This window comes from Sardina pilchardus, chromosome 17 (genome assembly GCF_963854185.1).
Source record: "Sardina pilchardus chromosome 17, fSarPil1.1, whole genome shotgun sequence".
NCBI lineage: Eukaryota > Metazoa > Chordata > Actinopteri > Clupeiformes > Clupeidae > Sardina > Sardina pilchardus.
The window spans coordinates 480206-500072 of record NC_085010.1 but is presented as its reverse complement, the minus strand read 5'-3'; the positions used below and the strand labels follow the sequence as shown (position 1 = coordinate 500072).

Below are 19867 nucleotides of genomic sequence, written 5' to 3'. Positions count from 1 at the left end.
TGTGTGTTGAACTGTGAGTAAAGTATATGCACTTGCCTAACCAAACTCTTCTGTCAGTACCCTTCGTTTTTAGGATAAAGAAGGAACAGTTATTGGAAATGTTACCAAGTTTTAAATGCCATTTGTTGTATTCTTCACTTTCAAAGTTGAACTCCACGCGGAAAATGCGCCCTTGTTTTCATGAACACATACTGTAGCGTACCTCACCTTTCACAACACACGCGTCTCCAACCCGGGTTGGGGAGCTTTAAGTAGGTTACTTTGGCCGGTTGCTTTCGCTTACGGCCATACCACGCTGAACACGCCCGATCTCGTCCGATCTCGGAAGCTAAGCAGCGTCGGGCCTGGTTAGTACTTGGATGGGAGACCGCCTGGGAATACCAGGTGCCGTAAGCTTTTCTCTCCATCAGCCAGTGCAACTTTTTTTTTTTCAGGCTGTCTGTCTGTGCGTGCCTGCTCCCTAGTACGTAGATGTTCCAACCCCTTTGAATATTTGCTTCCTCCGTTTGAAAGCAAAATAAATAAATAAATAAATAAATAAATAACTAAATGCATAGGTAGGAAATATAGGCTAAGCCAGCAACAGGTCGAACAAAATTGCACGAGTTGACTGTCAACAGTTGGCGGATTGGGGGAGTTTTAGTGCTTGTTTTCATCTGGAATGTTTAGCTTATTTTTTGGGGGTGACAGCTTTGTTTTCTATGTCCCTTTAGTTTTCACCGTTTTGTACAATTCCCGGTCTCGCTGTGTTCATTCGCCCAAGAGCTGCAAAGTCATTTTTTCAACACTGCCTGAGTATGGATAATAGCCTACAGTCTGCATGGCTGTCGACATCCCAGATATTGTGGTGTTTTCCTGAACAACTGTAGGTTACTCGTTTCAGGATGTCCGAGTAGAGCGAGTGACCAAAGTTCCTGTTTTTACGCACAGCGAATTGATATTTGAAAAGCTAATATCAGCGTGCTTCATGAAGTTTTGCTTGACAGCAGTTGCTACTACATAGCCTATGTTGTCGTATTAGATGCAGCATTCGATTGACGTGTGTCTACTATTACGTATAAGGCCTATATAAACCGTGCGCTAAGGAGAAGCGCTCATTCACGTCTCCGTCGCCGGAGGGAGCGCCACGCTTTCCGTCGTTAGTGTACATTTGTGGACATGTATGGATCATTGGCTGCCAGTGACTCTAGCACACCAGTAGAGAACTGCAGTTGGAGCAGTTGTTTTTACTTTCTCCGTGGCGAAGTTGAAGCAAAGCGGATCCATGAAACAACCCTCTTCACAACACATGACCTGAAGGCGCAATCCTAACTGGCCAGAGACCCAACTCGGAGCGTCTGCATCCCGACCGGTATGTGTACGTTGTTTTCATTGAGAGGCTACGTTTCTAAAACGAAGCTTATATTTCATGAATTGTAAATTAGGGTTGTTCTCTCCAATGAAACATCCCCTGTGTTTTCGCTCCGCTTAAAAAAAGGATTTTTTATTTTATTTTTTATATCCCATCAAATACTTAGTGGTTTTATATTCTCATGCATGGCCAGACACTGATTTCTCTCCTTAGCTTTGAGTATCATCTTTGTTTGAAAAGCTGAGCTTTTTTTTTTTTTTTTACTCCAGTGACGTTTTCTAATTTACTTGTGGTAGTTTCAAATGGTGTACACCAAGTGGTTTTTGCCATGCTATGTCACCATTACAATTTCTTTAGCTTCTAAACAAATCTGTGAGCGTTTTAATCAGAGATAAAGCTGCCCTATGTGTGTTGAACTGTGAGTAAAGTATATGCACTTGCCTAACCAAACTCTTCTGTCAGTACCCTTCGTTTTTAGGATAAAGAAGGAACAGTTATTGGAAATGTTACCAAGTTTTAAATGCCATTTGTTGTATTCTTCACTTTCAAAGTTGAACTCCACGCGGAAAATGCGCCCTTGTTTTCATGAACACATACTGTAGCGTACCTCACCTTTCACAACACACGCGTCTCCAACCCGGGTTGGGGAGCTTTAAGTAGGTTACTTTGGCCGGTTGCTTTCGCTTACGGCCATACCACGCTGAACACGCCCGATCTCGTCCGATCTCGGAAGCTAAGCAGCGTCGTGCCTGGTTAGTACTTGGATGGGAGACCGCCTGGGAATACCAGGTGCCGTAAGCTTTTCTCTCCATCAGCCAGTGCAACTTTTTTTTTTTCAGGCTGTCTGTCTGTGCGTGCCTGCTCCCTAGTACGTAGATGTTCCAACCCCTTTGAATATTTGCTTCCTCCGTTTGAAAGCAAAATAAATAAATAAATAAATAAATAAATAACTAAATGCATAGGTAGGAAATATAGGCTAAGCCAGCAACAGGTCGAACAAAATTGCACGAGTTGACTGTCAACAGTTGGCGGATTGGGGGAGTTTTAGTGCTTGTTTTCATCTGGAATGTTTAGCTTATTTTTTGGGGGTGACAGCTTTGTTTTCTATGTCCCTTTAGTTTTCACCGTTTTGTACAATTCCCGGTCTCGCTGTGTTCATTCGCCCAAGAGCTGCAAAGTCATTTTTTCAACACTGCCTGAGTATGGATAATAGCCTACAGTCTGCATGGCTGTCGACATCCCAGATATTGTGGTGTTTTCCTGAACAACTGTAGGTTACTCGTTTCAGGATGTCCGAGTAGAGCGAGTGACCAAAGTTCCTGTTTTTACGCACAGCGAATTGATATTTGAAAAGCTAATATTAGCGTGCTTCATGAAGTTTTGCTTGACAGCAGTTGCTACTACATAGCCTATGTTGTCGTATTAGATGCAGCATTCGATTGACGTGTGTCTACTATTACGTATAAGGCCTATATAAACCGTGCGCTAAGGAGAAGCGCTCATTCACGTCTCCGTCGCCGGAGGGAGCGCCACGCTTTCCGTCGTTAGTGTACATTTGTGGACATGTATGGATCATTGGCTGCCAGTGACTCTAGCACACCAGTAGAGAACTGCAGTTGGAGCAGTTGTTTTTACTTTCTCCGTGGCGAAGTTGAAGCAAAGCGGATCCATGAAACAACCCTCTTCACAACACATGACCTGAAGGCGCAATCCTAACTGGCCAGAGACCCAACTCGGAGCGTCTGCATCCCGACCGGTATGTGTACGTTGTTTTCATTGAGAGGCTACGTTTCTAAAACGAAGCTTATATTTCATGAATTGTAAATTAGGGTTGTTCTCTCCAATGAAACATCCCCTGTGTTTTCGCTCCGCTTAAAAAAAGGATTTTTTATTTTATTTTTTATATCCCATCAAATACTTAGTGGTTTTATATTCTCATGCATGGCCAGACACTGATTTCTCTCCTTAGCTTTGAGTATCATCTTTGTTTGAAAAGCTGAGCTTTTTTTTTTTTTTTTACTCCAGTGACGTTTTCTAATTTACTTGTGGTAGTTTCAAATGGTGTACACCAAGTGGTTTTTGCCATGCTATGTCACCATTACAATTTCTTTAGCTTCTAAACAAATCTGTGAGCGTTTTAATCAGAGATAAAGCTGCCCTATGTGTGTTGAACTGTGAGTAAAGTATATGCACTTGCCTAACCAAACTCTTCTGTCAGTACCCTTCGTTTTTAGGATAAAGAAGGAACAGTTATTGGAAATGTTACCAAGTTTTAAATGCCATTTGTTGTATTCTTCACTTTCAAAGTTGAACTCCACGCGGAAAATGCGCCCTTGTTTTCATGAACACATACTGTAGCGTACCTCACCTTTCACAACACACGCGTCTCCAACCCGGGTTGGGGAGCTTTAAGTAGGTTACTTTGGCCGGTTGCTTTCGCTTACGGCCATACCACGCTGAACACGCCCGATCTCGTCCGTTCTCGTAAGCTAAGCAGCGTCGGGCCTGGTTAGTACTTGGATGGGAGACCGCCTGGGAATACCAGGTGCCGTAAGCTTTTCTCTCCATCAGCCAGTGCAACTTTTTTTTTTTCAGGCTGTCTGTCTGTGCGTGCCTGCTCCCTAGTACGTAGATGTTCCAACCCCTTTGAATATTTGCTTCCTCCGTTTGAAAGCAAAATAAATAAATAAATAAATAAATAAATAACTAAATGCATAGGTAGGAAATATAGGCTAAGCCAGCAACAGGTCGAACAAAATTGCACGAGTTGACTGTCAACAGTTGGCGGATTGGGGGAGTTTTAGTGCTTGTTTTCATCTGGAATGTTTAGCTTATTTTTTGGGGGTGACAGCTTTGTTTTCTATGTCCCTTTAGTTTTCACCGTTTTGTACAATTCCCGGTCTCGCTGTGTTCATTCGCCCAAGAGCTGCAAAGTCATTTTTTCAACACTGCCTGAGTATGGATAATAGCCTACAGTCTGCATGGCTGTCGACATCCCAGATATTGTGGTGTTTTCCTGAACAACTGTAGGTTACTCGTTTCAGGATGTCCGAGTAGAGCGAGTGACCAAAGTTCCTGTTTTTACGCACAGCGAATTGATATTTGAAAAGCTAATATCAGCGTGCTTCATGAAGTTTTGCTTGACAGCAGTTGCTACTACATAGCCTATGTTGTCGTATTAGATGCAGCATTCGATTGACGTGTGTCTACTATTACGTATAAGGCCTATATAAACCGTGCGCTAAGGAGAAGCGCTCATTCACGTCTCCGTCGCCGGAGGGAGCGCCACGCTTTCCGTCGTTAGTGTACATTTGTGGACATGTATGGATCATTGGCTGCCAGTGACTCTAGCACACCAGTAGAGAACTGCAGTTGGAGCAGTTGTTTTTACTTTCTCCGTGGCGAAGTTGAAGCAAAGCGGATCCATGAAACAACCCTCTTCACAACACATGACCTGAAGGCGCAATCCTAACTGGCCAGAGACCCAACTCGGAGCGTCTGCATCCCGACCGGTATGTGTACGTTGTTTTCATTGAGAGGCTACGTTTCTAAAACGAAGCTTATATTTCATGAATTGTAAATTAGGGTTGTTCTCTCCAATGAAACATCCCCTGTGTTTTCGCTCCGCTTAAAAAAAGGATTTTTTATTTTATTTTTTATATCCCATCAAATACTTAGTGGTTTTATATTCTCATGCATGGCCAGGCACTGATTTCTCTCCTTAGCTTTGAGTATCATCTTTGTTTGAAAAGCTGAGCTTTTTTTTTTTTTTTTACTCCAGTGACGTTTTCTAATTTACTTGTGGTAGTTTCAAATGGTGTACACCAAGTGGTTTTTGCCATGCTATGTCACCATTACAATTTCTTTAGCTTCTAAACAAATCTGTGAGCGTTTTAATCAGAGATAAAGCTGCCCTATGTGTGTTGAACTGTGAGTAAAGTATATGCACTTGCCTAACCAAACTCTTCTGTCAGTACCCTTCGTTTTTAGGATAAAGAAGGAACAGTTATTGGAAATGTTACCAAGTTTTAAATGCCATTTGTTGTATTCTTCACTTTCAAAGTTGAACTCCACGCGGAAAATGCGCCCTTGTTTTCATGAACACATACTGTAGCGTACCTCACCTTTCACAACACACGCGTCTCCAACCCGGGTTGGGGAGCTTTAAGTAGGTTACTTTGGCCGGTTGCTTTCGCTTACGGCCATACCACGCTGAACACGCCCGATCTCGTCCGATCTCGGAAGCTAAGCAGCGTCGGGCCTGGTTAGTACTTGGATGGGAGACCGCCTGGGAATACCAGGTGCCGTAAGCTTTTCTCTCCATCAGCCAGTGCAACTTTTTTTTTTTCAGGCTGTCTGTCTGTGCGTGCCTGCTCCCTAGTACGTAGATGTTCCAACCCCTTTGAATATTTGCTTCCTCCGTTTGAAAGCAAAATAAATAAATAAATAAATAAATAAATAACTAAATGCATAGGTAGGAAATATAGGCTAAGCCAGCAACAGGTCGAACAAAATTGCACGAGTTGACTGTCAACAGTTGGCGGATTGGGGGAGTTTTAGTGCTTGTTTTCATCTGGAATGTTTAGCTTATTTTTTGGGGGTGACAGCTTTGTTTTCTATGTCCCTTTAGTTTTCACCGTTTTGTACAATTCCCGGTCTCGCTGTGTTCATTCGCCCAAGAGCTGCAAAGTCATTTTTTCAACACTGCCTGAGTATGGATAATAGCCTACAGTCTGCATGGCTGTCGACATCCCAGATATTGTGGTGTTTTCCTGAACAACTGTAGGTTACTCGTTTCAGGATGTCCGAGTAGAGCGAGTGACCAAAGTTCCTGTTTTTACGCACAGCGAATTGATATTTGAAAAGCTAATATCAGCGTGCTTCATGACGTTTTGCTTGACAGCAGTTGCTACTACATAGCCTATGTTGTCGTATTAGATGCAGCATTCGATTGACGTGTGTCTACTATTACGTATAAGGCCTATATAAACCGTGCGCTAAGGAGAAGCGCTCATTCACGTCTCCGTCGCCGGAGGGAGCGCCACGCTTTCCGTCGTTAGTGTACATTTGTGGACATGTATGGATCATTGGCTGCCAGTGACTCTAGCACACCAGTAGAGAACTGCAGTTGGAGCAGTTGTTTTTACTTTCTCCGTGGCGAAGTTGAAGCAAAGCGGATCCATGAAACAACCCTCTTCACAACACATGACCTGAAGGCGCAATCCTAACTGGCCAGAGACCCAACTCGGAGCGTCTGCATCCCGACCGGTATGTGTACGTTGTTTTCATTGAGAGGCTACGTTTCTAAAACGAAGCTTATATTTCATGAATTGTAAATTAGGGTTGTTCTCTCCAATGAAACATCCCCTGTGTTTTCGCTCCGCTTAAAAAAAGGATTTTTTATTTTATTTTTTATATCCCATCAAATACTTAGTGGTTTTATATTCTCATGCATGGCCAGACACTGATTTCTCTCCTTAGCTTTGAGTATAATCTTTGTTTGAAAAGCTGAGCTTTTTTTTTTTTTTTTACTCCAGTGACGTTTTCTAATTTACTTGTGGTAGTTTCAAATGGTGTACACCAAGTGGTTTTTGCCATGCTATGTCACCATTACAATTTCTTTAGCTTCTAAACAAATCTGTGAGCGTTTTAATCAGAGATAAAGCTGCCCTATGTGTGTTGAACTGTGAGTAAAGTATATGCACTTGCCTAACCAAACTCTTCTGTCAGTACCCTTCGTTTTTAGGATAAAGAAGGAACAGTTATTGGAAATGTTACCAAGTTTTAAATGCCATTTGTTGTATTCTTCACTTTCAAAGTTGAACTCCACGCGGAAAATGCGCCCTTGTTTTCATGAACACATACTGTAGCGTACCTCACCTTTCACAACACACGCGTCTCCAACCCGGGTTGGGGAGCTTTAAGTAGGTTACTTTGGCCGGTTGCTTTCGCTTACGGCCATACCACGCTGAACACGCCCGATCTCGTCCGATCTCGGAAGCTAAGCAGCGTCGGGCCTGGTTAGTACTTGGATGGGAGACCGCCTGGGAACGGCTCATGACCCCCCAAAGTCCCTATCGCTGATCCTGGGTTGAGCAGAAAAAGGATCAAAAAGGATCAAAAAGCATGGCGCCCTCTGGTGGCCAAGCTGTTGTATGTCATCTCTGAATTAAAATGAGGGTGTATTGTAGGTGATGTACAATTTAGGTGTTATAGATCAGTCCTTATGAATCATATATACAAAACATGATGATAGAGAATACGGAGTATTTATGTTTTATTTTATATCAAATTTGTATTTTTCCAGAACAGGACAGAGCTTTAACTCAGGTAAATATTCTAAGAAGATTCACAGTGTTTTCACACAGGTTTGAAAGCTAGTAATTTCTGGTAATGTGCATATCTGAAGAGACTTCCTTTAATTGTCAGGAAGCTTGCTTGACAGTTTGAAAGGCTCTTGGCAGGTTTTTTTTTTTTTACACTATCCCCTTCTGAAACCTGAGCATACAGAGACTCCAAAATACTTGAAATACTTTTACAACTTTTATTTTTCACCCAGAATGTGTTTCATTTGAAAGGCAATGCATGACAACACAAGTAAACAAGATCTGTTTGGTTTAAAGCTCGCTCACCACAGCCAAGTACAGATGTACGAGCGAGAACCTGAGAGACAAACATTTACTACCACTTGCAAACATTTAGTTAAACATGGAGCTGACAGACATACAAACATCACAAGGACACGCACAACGGATTAACAATAAAAATCAACCCAATAAAGAACAGGATTATCCAAAGACTCAGGGTCACCAATCAACAAATAAAGGCTCAAGCCATTCCTGTTTGTTACATTTTTGTGTGTGTTTTCTTTGGCAAATGTTTGTTAAACATGAAGCAGACATTCAAACATCACAAGGACACGAAGCTGAGAAAAGACAAACAAACAACACACATGAAAAAAACTGATTATCTGAACATGAACAACCACTAAAGGGTATGTAAATTGATTGTGTCGGATCGGAATTGATTAAGGTTAAAATGATTGAGGTTAGATTGGTCTTGATATTGAACATAGGCCAGAACATGTTTGTATAAAAAAGATAATACAAAGTACACTGGACTATTTGAACCTTCTGATAATAAAAATGACTTTACTGTAACTGACCCTAGGCAGATAGGTTGGGCCCTTGAGTCGTGGATCTGTCTGAGGTTTCTTCCTATATGTATCTCCAACTCTAGGGAGTTTTTCCTTGCCCCTGTTACTCATGGGCTCAATTTGAAAGTCTAACACTCCGTAAAGCGCCATGAGACATGTGTAATGTTTTGGCGCTCTATAAGAAAAAATAAATTGAAATTAAATTACAAAGTGCATTTTAACAGTAACATAAATAATAATAATTAGAAAAACAAACAAGAACATTCTTAAGTAAAACTGTAAAGTGCATTTTTTTAAAAAAGCTTTTGAACTATAAATAAATGCAATGTACTTGCTGAAGCACTTTGAAACACACACACACACACACACACACACACACACACAAACACTACAAACCTCTTTCTCTCTCCTACAGATGGCACAGGAGAAGTGGCACCACACAGGTAAGTCATTTACACAGTTATTTACATAGTGCTCTTTTCCAGCTCCGCATCCACCACACATTTAAAGTGTTCAAAGCTGTCGTACACCACATTGTCAAACCCAGAGGTGGTGGATTTTCTAGTGGATGGACAGTAGGATAATATCCTCTGGGTGCTTCAAGCCACTGTCCTTGGCAGGTGTGTACCTCTTCCGCTGTCCACTACAATTGTGCACGTGGCAAGCCCCACGTCGCTGCGAGGGTTTGTTTGGCATGAATGCCTTGACTGTTGGTGCAGGAGGTACAAAGCTCTGGCTGCACGATGGCCCACGAAACAGGACCGAGGGAGCCTGTGGTTGTGGGGGGAGAACCAGCAGTATGGGTGCTGCCAACACAGGGGGTGGTCCATAGGTGGGCGCAGCAGGTTTTGGCTGGAGGTGGGTGGACGCAGCAGGCCCTGGCAGAATGGGGGTGGGCGCAGCAGGCTTTGGCCGAGTGGAGGAGGACGACACCGTGGGCTCTGGCTCCACAGCAAATAATCTGGAAATATAAAAAACACATGCAATGAGTACTGATATGACGTGTGTGCTATTTGCTTTCCAGAGCCAACAGGTGAAACAAAGTGCTTATGACAACCAAATACAGCCCATTCATTCATCACTTTGTTTTTAGCATGCAAATCGCGGTTGACATGTTTACACTTCTAAGGCATATTTATACATCAAATTTCAACTCCACACTTCTGTTACACCATCTCTATGGTCTTAAAAAGTGAGCTAGGGTATCTGATCACATTTGTAAAGTGTTTCCAGGGAACGTCAGATCATTACAGTGGCGATTCGTAGCCCATTCATTCACTTTCAATGCATTTAGCATGCTAATCGCGGGTGATATTCTAACACGTCTAAAGCACATTTAAGCTTTACATTTCGAGTCCACACAGTAGAAGTACATCCTTCAAGGTCTCAACATGTAAAATCAATAGTCTTGTCGTATTTTAAACGCATTTCAAAGAGGTGGGACCTATCTATTAACCTAGCCGCTTGGTGACAGAAAATTAGCGTCAGTACGTACGGCGCCTACGAGATATCATGTAAAACCTTTACGGTTCAGGCAAACTATCCGAAATATATAGAGTTTCATTCATTACTAAGCCCATAATTAGACCAAACTTACCTGAAAGTATAAAAACAGTCTGATCAGTCATCAGTAACGTCAGTAACGCCAACTCCAATAAAGATGGCCGCCAGTAATTTCATAACGCAGCTCAAAGAGCGTCGAGCAGAGACGTCGTGACGTCGTGAATTTGGTGAAGGTGATTGGCCCATCGATGCTCATGCTCAATGATTGGTGGGTTGAGCGCTCAACATGGCTCAATGATTGGACTGTTGAGCGCTTAACGCTGCTCAACGGCGCTCAACTATTGGCCGGTTGAGCAGAGATAGGGACTTTGGGGAGAATTCGCTTGGGAACGGCTCATGACCCCCCAAAGTCCCTATCGCTGATCCTGGGTTGAGCAGAAAAAGGATCAAAAAGGATCAAAAAGCATGGCGCCCTCTGGTGGCCAAGCTGTTGTATGTCATCTCTGAATTAAAATGAGGGTGTATTGTAGGTGATGTACAATTTAGGTGTTATAGATCAGTCCTTATGAATCATATATACAAAACATGATGATAGAGAATACGGAGTATTTATGTTTTATTTTATATCAAATTTGTATTTTTCCAGAACAGGACAGAGCTTTAACTCAGGTAAATATTCTAAGAAGATTCACAGTGTTTTCACACAGGTTTGAAAGCTAGTAATTTCTGGTAATGTGCATATCTGAAGAGACTTCCTTTAATTGTCAGGAAGCTTGCTTGACAGTTTGAAAGGCTCTTGGCAGGTTTTTTTTTTTTTACACTATCCCCTTCTGAAACCTGAGCATACAGAGACTCCAAAATACTTGAAATACTTTTACAACTTTTATTTTTCACCCAGAATGTGTTTCATTTGAAAGGCAATGCATGACAACACAAGTAAACAAGATCTGTTTGGTTTAAAGCTCGCTCACCACAGCCAAGTACAGATGTACGAGCGAGAACCTGAGAGACAAACATTTACTACCACTTGCAAACATTTAGTTAAACATGGAGCTGACAGACATACAAACATCACAAGGACACGCACAACGGATTAACAATAAAAATCAACCCAATAAAGAACAGGATTATCCAAAGACTCAGGGTCACCAATCAACAAATAAAGGCTCAAGCCATTCCTGTTTGTTACATTTTTGTGTGTGTTTTCTTTGGCAAATGTTTGTTAAACATGAAGCAGACATTCAAACATCACAAGGACACGAAGCTGAGAAAAGACAAACAAACAACACACATGAAAAAAACTGATTATCTGAACATGAACAACCACTAAAGGGTATGTAAATTGATTGTGTCGGATCGGAATTGATTAAGGTTAAAATGATTGAGGTTAGATTGGTCTTGATATTGAACATAGGCCAGAACATGTTTGTATAAAAAAGATAATACAAAGTACACTGGACTATTTGAACCTTCTGATAATAAAAATGACTTTACTGTAACTGACCCTAGGCAGATAGGTTGGGCCCTTGAGTCGTGGATCTGTCTGAGGTTTCTTCCTATATGTATCTCCAACTCTAGGGAGTTTTTCCTTGCCCCTGTTACTCATGGGCTCAATTTGAAAGTCTAACACTCCGTAAAGCGCCATGAGACATGTGTAATGTTTTGGCGCTCTATAAGAAAAAATAAATTGAAATTAAATTACAAAGTGCATTTTAACAGTAACATAAATAATAATAATTAGAAAAACAAACAAGAACATTCTTAAGTAAAACTGTAAAGTGCATTTTTTTAAAAAAGCTTTTGAACTATAAATAAATGCAATGTACTTGCTGAAGCACTTTGAAACACACACACACACACACACACACACACACACACAAACACTACAAACCTCTTTCTCTCTCCTACAGATGGCACAGGAGAAGTGGCACCACACAGGTAAGTCATTTACACAGTTATTTACATAGTGCTCTTTTCCAGCTCCGCATCCACCACACATTTAAAGTGTTCAAAGCTGTCGTACACCACATTGTCAAACCCAGAGGTGGTGGATTTTCTAGTGGATGGACAGTAGGATAATATCCTCTGGGTGCTTCAAGCCACTGTCCTTGGCAGGTGTGTACCTCTTCCGCTGTCCACTACAATTGTGCACGTGGCAAGCCCCACGTCGCTGCGAGGGTTTGTTTGGCATGAATGCCTTGACTGTTGGTGCAGGAGGTACAAAGCTCTGGCTGCACGATGGCCCACGAAACAGGACCGAGGGAGCCTGTGGTTGTGGGGGGAGAACCAGCAGTATGGGTGCTGCCAACACAGGGGGTGGTCCATAGGTGGGCGCAGCAGGTTTTGGCTGGAGGTGGGTGGACGCAGCAGGCCCTGGCAGAATGGGGGTGGGCGCAGCAGGCTTTGGCCGAGTGGAGGAGGACGACACCGTGGGCTCTGGCTCCACAGCAAATAATCTGGAAATATAAAAAACACATGCAATGAGTACTGATATGACGTGTGTGCTATTTGCTTTCCAGAGCCAACAGGTGAAACAAAGTGCTTATGACAACCAAATACAGCCCATTCATTCATCACTTTGTTTTTAGCATGCAAATCGCGGTTGACATGTTTACACTTCTAAGGCATATTTATACATCAAATTTCAACTCCACACTTCTGTTACACCATCTCTATGGTCTTAAAAAGTGAGCTAGGGTATCTGATCACATTTGTAAAGTGTTTCCAGGGAACGTCAGATCATTACAGTGGCGATTCGTAGCCCATTCATTCACTTTCAATGCATTTAGCATGCTAATCGCGGGTGATATTCTAACACGTCTAAAGCACATTTAAGCTTTACATTTCGAGTCCACACAGTAGAAGTACATCCTTCAAGGTCTCAACATGTAAAATCAATAGTCTTGTCGTATTTTAAACGCATTTCAAAGAGGTGGGACCTATCTATTAACCTAGCCGCTTGGTGACAGAAAATTAGCGTCAGTACGTACGGCGCCTACGAGATATCATGTAAAACCTTTACGGTTCAGGCAAACTATCCGAAATATATAGAGTTTCATTCATTACTAAGCCCATAATTAGACCAAACTTACCTGAAAGTATAAAAACAGTCTGATCAGTCATCAGTAACGTCAGTAACGCCAACTCCAATAAAGATGGCCGCCAGTAATTTCATAACGCAGCTCAAAGAGCGTCGAGCAGAGACGTCGTGACGTCGTGAATTTGGTGAAGGTGATTGGCCCATCGATGCTCATGCTCAATGATTGGTGGGTTGAGCGCTCAACATGGCTCAATGATTGGACTGTTGAGCGCTTAACGCTGCTCAACGGCGCTCAACTATTGGCCGGTTGAGCAGAGATAGGGACTTTGGGGAGAATTCGCTTGGGAACACCAGGTGCCGTAAGTTTTTCTCTCCATCAGCCAGTGCAACTTTTTTTTTTTCAGGCTGTCTGTCTGTGCGTGCCTGCTCCCTAGTACGTAGATGTTCCAACCCCTTTGAATATTTGCTTCCTCCGTTTGAAAGCAAAATAAATAAATAAATAAATAAATAAATAACTAAATGCATAGGTAGGAAATATAGGCTAAGCCAGCAACAGGTCGAACAAAATTGCACGAGTTGACTGTCAACAGTTGGCGGATTGGGGGAGTTTTAGTGCTTGTTTTCATCTGGAATGTTTAGCTTATTTTTTTGGGGTGACAGCTTTGTTTTCTATGTCCCTTTAGTTTTCACCGTTTTGTACAATTCCCGGTCTCGCTGTGTTCATTCGCCCAAGAGCTGCAAAGTCATTTTTTCAACACTGCCTGAGTATGGATAATAGCCTACAGTCTGCATGGCTGTCGACATCCCAGATATTGTGGTGTTTTCCTGAACAACTGTAGGTTACTCGTTTCAGGATGTCCGAGTAGAGCGAGTGACCAAAGTTCCTGTTTTTACGCACAGCGAATTGATATTTGAAAAGCTAATATCAGCGTGCTTCATGAAGTTTTGCTTGACAGCAGTTGCTACTACATAGCCTATGTTGTCGTATTAGATGCAGCATTCGATTGACGTGTGTCTACTATTACGTATAAGGCCTATATAAACCGTGCGCTAAGGAGAAGCGCTCATTCACGTCTCCGTCGCCGGAGGGAGCGCCACGCTTTCCGTCGTTAGTGTACATTTGTGGACATGTATGGATCATTGGCTGCCAGTGACTCTAGCACACCAGTAGAGAACTGCAGTTGGAGCAGTTGTTTTTACTTTCTCCGTGGCGAAGTTGAAGCAAAGCGGATCCATGAAACAACCCTCTTCACAACACATGACCTGAAGGCGCAATCCTAACTGGCCAGAGACCCAACTCGGAGCGTCTGCATCCCGACCGGTATGTGTACGTTGTTTTCATTGAGAGGCTACGTTTCTAAAACGAAGCTTATATTTCATGAATTGTAAATTAGGGTTGTTCTCTCCAATGAAACATCCCCTGTGTTTTCGCTCCGCTTAAAAAAAGGATTTTTAGGGCCCGAGCACCGAGGTGCGGCCACTGAAAGTGGCTGCACCGTAGGTGCAAGGCCCTATTGCTTCTGCTCAGATTATTAGGGCCCGAGCACCGAGGTGCGGCCACTGAAAGTGGCTGCACCGTAGGTGCAAGGCCCTATTGTTTTTGCTCAGATTATTATTATTATTATTATTCTCTCTTCCTCTTAGCCCGTTTGGCCGTTTCACCAACTTGGCATGCTCCAAAACTCTTGTAAATTGGCAGGCATATGTAGAATTGCATTTGATACTCAGAGACAGAGCCCTGGCCTAGGGCGTGGCTCAGGGGGTCTATAGCGCCACCTACCGCGCTGTCTGTTGTGTTTGACACACACATGCACGAAAATGAACCAAATTTGGTGGGCATGTGTGTTGTATTAATCCGAACAACTTTTACATTGAAACTATATAGTAAATATTAAAAGAATTTGAATTATGTGAGATTTTCTGATTTTTGCACATCATTTATTTTGAAACACTTCTCCTAGACGGTTTGTCGAAATCATGTCATTTTAGCAGTAAAATGATCTTGAGGGGTTGCCCAAGAGAAATTGCGAACAGATTTTTGAATTTCAAAAGTATATCGAAATGGCGAAGGTTTGAACCTAGGTGTCTTATAAAAGGAACAAAAAGTTGGTGTTATAGGCAGAAAACAGTGACTAATTTGGATGAAATTTGATGGAGTATTAGTTAGTGTGTTTGTAGTGACAGTCATATACAAAGTTTTGAATTTGGTGTTGTTTGTGATTTTTAAAAGCGCATTAATGATTGTGGTGGACACAGTTTTAGCTAAAATATTTTGAAGCGAGTTGATGAATAATGATAATCATATCAACCTATGCTGCAATTTCGACGTAAACCACATTAACAGAAAGTGAGTTATTTAGGTTTTCATATGACTATGGTCTCTCCTATCCGCTCCTTGCTGCCCGCGCGTGTTACACACAGAACTACCTAGCCGCTCCCTCACTGTGGCTCACCCACTCTCCCCCTCCTTGTTTCTTTCCTTCCCCCCACAGTTATTCACACTTTCCCCTCTCTCCCAGCTGGATGTCTCTCTCTCCTCCCCCGCTCTCCACACAGAGACACAGACACAGACACAGACACACACACACACACACACACACACACACACACACACACAGAGTCAAGAATGACAGTGTGATGCAAAGTAAAAGGTAAAAAAAAGATCATGTGTATAAAGATTTTATTCAGGTTAAGTCATTTTTGTGATTGAATTGGGGACTGACTGAGTAAGACCCAAGTTCTAATCCTCATAAAAATTTGTCTTTGCCTTGTGTGTTGCCACCTCTAGTCTGAGACAGAGCCCTGGCCTAGCGTGTGGCTTAGGGACTCCTGGTCACTCACTCACTCACTCACTCACTCACTCACACACTCACACACTCACACACTCACACTCACACACACACACACACAATATTATTATTCTCTCTTCGTCTTAGCCCGTTTGGCCGTTTCACCGACTTGGCATGCTCCAAAACTCTTGTAATTTGGCAGGCATATGTAGAATTGCATTTGATACTGAGAGACAGAGCCCTGGCCTAGGGTGTGGCTCAGGGGGTCTATAGCACCACCTATCGCGCTGTCTGTTGTGGTTGACATGTGCATGCATGAAAATGAACCAAATTTGGTAGGCAGATGTGTTGTATAAATCTAAACAACTTTTACATTTACACTACATAGTGAATCTTAAACAAATTTGAGTTATGATTATGATTATGATTTTTGCACATCATGTATTTTGAAACACTTATCCTAGACGGTTTATCGAAATCATGTCATATGAGCAGTAAAAGGATCTTGAGGGTTTGCCCGAGAGGAATTGCGAACAGATTTTTGAATTTTCGAAGCATATCGAAATGGCGAAGGTTTGAATTATGGCGTCTTATTACGAAACAGGAAGTTGGTGTTATAAGCAGAAAATAGGTTATAAATTGGATGTAATTTGGCAGCTACATGTGGAATTGCTTCTGCTAGTCAGGGACAGAGCTCTGGCCTAAGGTGTGGCTTCGGGACTCTATAGCGCCACCTAGTAGCACGTTATCTGTTGTGGTTGACACAAACATTCACGAAAATGAACCAAATTTGGTGGATTTATGTGTTTTTGCTATCGCTAGTCAGAGACAGAGCTCTGGCCTAAGGTGTGGCTTCGGGACTCTATAGCGCCACCTAGTAGCACGTTATCTGTTGTGGTTGACACAAACATTCACGAAAATGAACCAAATTTGGTGGATTTATGTGTTTTTGCTATCGCTAGTCAGAGACAGAGCTCTGGCCTAAGGTGTGGCTTAGGGACTCTATAGCGCCACCTAGTAGCACGTTATCTGTTGTGGTTGACACAAACATTCACGAAAATGAACCAAATTTGGTGGACTTATGTGTTATTGCTATCGCTAGTCAGAGACAGAGCTCTGGCCTAGGGTGTGGCTTAGGGACTCTATAGCGCCACCTAGTAGTACGTTATCTGTTGTGGTTGACACAAACATTCATGAAAATGAACCAAATTTGGTGGACTTATGTGTTATTGCTATCGCTAGTCAGAGACAGAGCTTTGGCCTAGGGTGTGGCTTAGGGACTCTATAGCGCCACCTAGTGCGTTGTCTGTTGTGGTTGAAACATACATTCACGAAAATGAACCAAATTTGGTGGACACATGTGTTATTGCGATCGCTATTGAGGGTGTGGCTTAGGGACTCTATAGCGCCACCTAGCGTGTTAGCCGTTTTGGGTTGACATTTACATTCACAAAAATGAATCAAATTTCATGAGCTTGTGTGTTATTACTGCCGCTAGTGAAAAACAGCTCTGGCCTAGGGTGTGGCTTAGGGACTCTATAGCGCCACCTAGCGCGTTGTCTGTTGTGGTTGACACATACATTCAAGAAAATTGACCAAATTTGGTGGCCATGTGTGTTGCTCATGCACATGCCCACCAACACGCCTCATGTTGCTTTGTTAGATTCCGAAATGTCACAGGTCTCCGCACCGCAGGTGCTCGGGCCCGCCATCGCCGCTTGCGGCTATATTTATTATTCTGTCTGTGGAATCTTCTTACAGGTCATGTTTGGCCTTTATTCACCAACTTGGCATGCTCTAAAACTCTTGAAATTTGGCAGTTAGATGTGGAATTGGTAACGCTACTCAGAGACAGAGCTCTGGCCAAGGGTGTGGCTCAGGGACTCTATAGCGCCACCTACCGCGCTGTCTGTTGTGGTTGACACGTGCATGCACGAAAATGAACCAAATTTGGTAGGCATGTGTGTTCTATTAATCTGAACAACTTTTACATTCACATTCTATAGTAAATATTAGAAGAATTTGAGTTATGATTATGATTATGATTTTTGCACATCATGTATTTTGAAACACTTCTCCTAGACGGTTTATCGAAATCATGTCATATCAGCACTAAAATGATCTTGAGGGGTTGCCCGAGAGGAATTGCGACCAGATTTTTGAATTTCAAAAGTATATTGAAATGGCGAAGGTTTGAATTATGGCGTTTTATTAAGACACAGGAAGTTGGTGTTATAGGCAGAAAAAAGGTTATGAATTGGATGTAATTTGGCAGCTACATGTGGAATTGCTTCTGCTAGTCAGAGACAGAGCTCTGGCCTAAGGTGTGGCTTTGGGACTCTATAGCGCCACCTAGCAGCACGTTATCTTTTGTGGTTGACACGTACATTCACCAAAATGAACCAAATTTGGTGGACACGTGTGTTATTGCTATGGCTAGTCAGAGACAGAGCTTTGGCAGAGGGTGTGGCATAGGGACTCTATAGCGCCACCTAGTGCGTTGTCTGTTGTGGTTGACACAAACATTCACCAAAATTAACCAAATTTGGTGGGCTTGTGCATTATTGATATCAGTAGTCAGAGACAGAGCTCTGGCCTAGAGTGTGGCTTAGGGACTCTAGAGCGCCACCTAATGCATTGTCTGTTGTGGTTGACACGTACATTCACCAAAATGAACCAAATTTTGTGGGCATGTGTGTTATTGCTATAGTTATTCAGAGACAGAGCTCTGGCCTCGGGTTGGCTTAAGGACACTATAGCGCCACCTAGTGCATTGTCTGTTGTGGTTGACACATACATTCACAAAAATTAACCAAATTTGGTGGGCATGTGTGTTATTGCTATAGTTATTCAGAGACAGAGCTCTGGCTTTGGGTGTGGCTTAGGGACTCTATAGCGCCACCTAGTGCATTGTCTGTTGTGGTTGACACATACATTCACGAAAATGAACCAAATTTGGTTAGCATATGTGTTATTGCTATAGCTATTCAGAGACAGCGCTCTGGTCAAGAGTGTCTTAGGGACTGTATAGCGCCACCTAGCGCATTGTGTGTTGTTGTTGGCACACACATTCACGAAAATGAACCAAATTTGGTTGGCTTGTGCGTTATTGCTATCGATAGTCAGAGATAGAGCTCTGGCCTAAGGTGTGGCTTAGGGACTCTATAGCGCCACCTAGCGTGTTGTCTTTTGTGGTTGACACATACATTCAGGAAAATTGACCAAATTCGGTGGGCATGTGTGTTGCTCATGCACATGCCCACCAACACACACATGTTGCTTTGTTAGATTCCGAAATGTCACAGGTCTCCGCACCGCAGGTGCTCGGGCCCGCCATCGCCGCTTGCGGCTATATTTTATTTTATTTTTTATATCCCATCAAATACTTAGTGGTTTTATATTCTCATGCATGGCCAGACACTGATTTCTCTCCTTAGCTTTGAGTATCATCTTTGTTTGAAAAGCTGAGCTTTTTTTTTTTTTTTTACTCCAGTGACGTTTTCTAATTTACTTGTGGTAGTTTCAAATGGTGTACACCAAGTGGTTTTTGCCATGCTATGTCACCATTACAATTTCTTTAGCTTCTAAACAAATCTGTGAGCGTTTTAATCAGAGATAAAGCTGCCCTATGTGTGTTGAACTGTGAGTAAAGTATATGCACTTGCCTAACCAAACTCTTCTGTCAGTACCCTTCGTTTTTAGGATAAAGAAGGAACAGTTATTGGAAATGTTACCAAGTTTTAAATGCCATTTGTTGTATTCTTCACTTTCAAAGTTGAACTCCACGCGGAAAATGCGCCCTTGTTTTCATGAACACATACTGTAGCGTACCTCACCTTTCACAACACACGCGTCTCCAACCCGGGTTGGGGAGCTTTAAGTAGGTTACTTTGGCCGGTTGCTTTCGCTTACGGCCATACCACGCTGAACACGCCCGATCTCGTCCGATCTCGGAAGCTAAGCAGCGTCGGGCCTGGTTAGTACTTGGATGGGAGACCGCCTGGGAATACCAGGTGCCGTAAGCTTTT

At 42.6% G+C, this 19867-nt stretch overlaps 5 non-coding genes and 1 pseudogene across 5 annotated transcripts; all 6 read left to right on the top strand.

Moving 5' to 3' along the window:
* The first annotated feature begins 277 nt into the window (after window positions 1–277).
* On the top strand, window positions 278–396 carry LOC134062983 (5S ribosomal RNA). The gene has a single exon (XR_009935760.1). It is a non-coding gene; the product is annotated as a 5S ribosomal RNA (ribosomal RNA).
* A 1637-nt stretch (window positions 397–2033) lies between these two features.
* On the top strand, window positions 2034–2152 carry LOC134063197 (5S ribosomal RNA). The gene has a single exon (XR_009935968.1). It is a non-coding gene; the product is annotated as a 5S ribosomal RNA (ribosomal RNA).
* Window positions 2153–3789: 1637 nt separating this feature from the next.
* On the top strand, window positions 3790–3908 carry LOC134063204 (5S ribosomal RNA). Its single transcript, XR_009935975.1, has one exon. It is a non-coding gene; the product is annotated as a 5S ribosomal RNA (ribosomal RNA).
* Window positions 3909–5545: 1637 nt separating this feature from the next.
* Window positions 5546–5664, top strand: LOC134062982 (5S ribosomal RNA). Its single transcript, XR_009935759.1, has one exon. It is a non-coding gene; the product is annotated as a 5S ribosomal RNA (ribosomal RNA).
* A 1637-nt stretch (window positions 5665–7301) lies between these two features.
* LOC134063211 (5S ribosomal RNA) lies at window positions 7302–7424 on the top strand (annotated as a pseudogene).
* A 12321-nt stretch (window positions 7425–19745) lies between these two features.
* On the top strand, window positions 19746–19864 carry LOC134062981 (5S ribosomal RNA). The gene has a single exon (XR_009935758.1). It is a non-coding gene; the product is annotated as a 5S ribosomal RNA (ribosomal RNA).
* The last annotated feature ends 3 nt before the right edge of the window (window positions 19865–19867 follow it).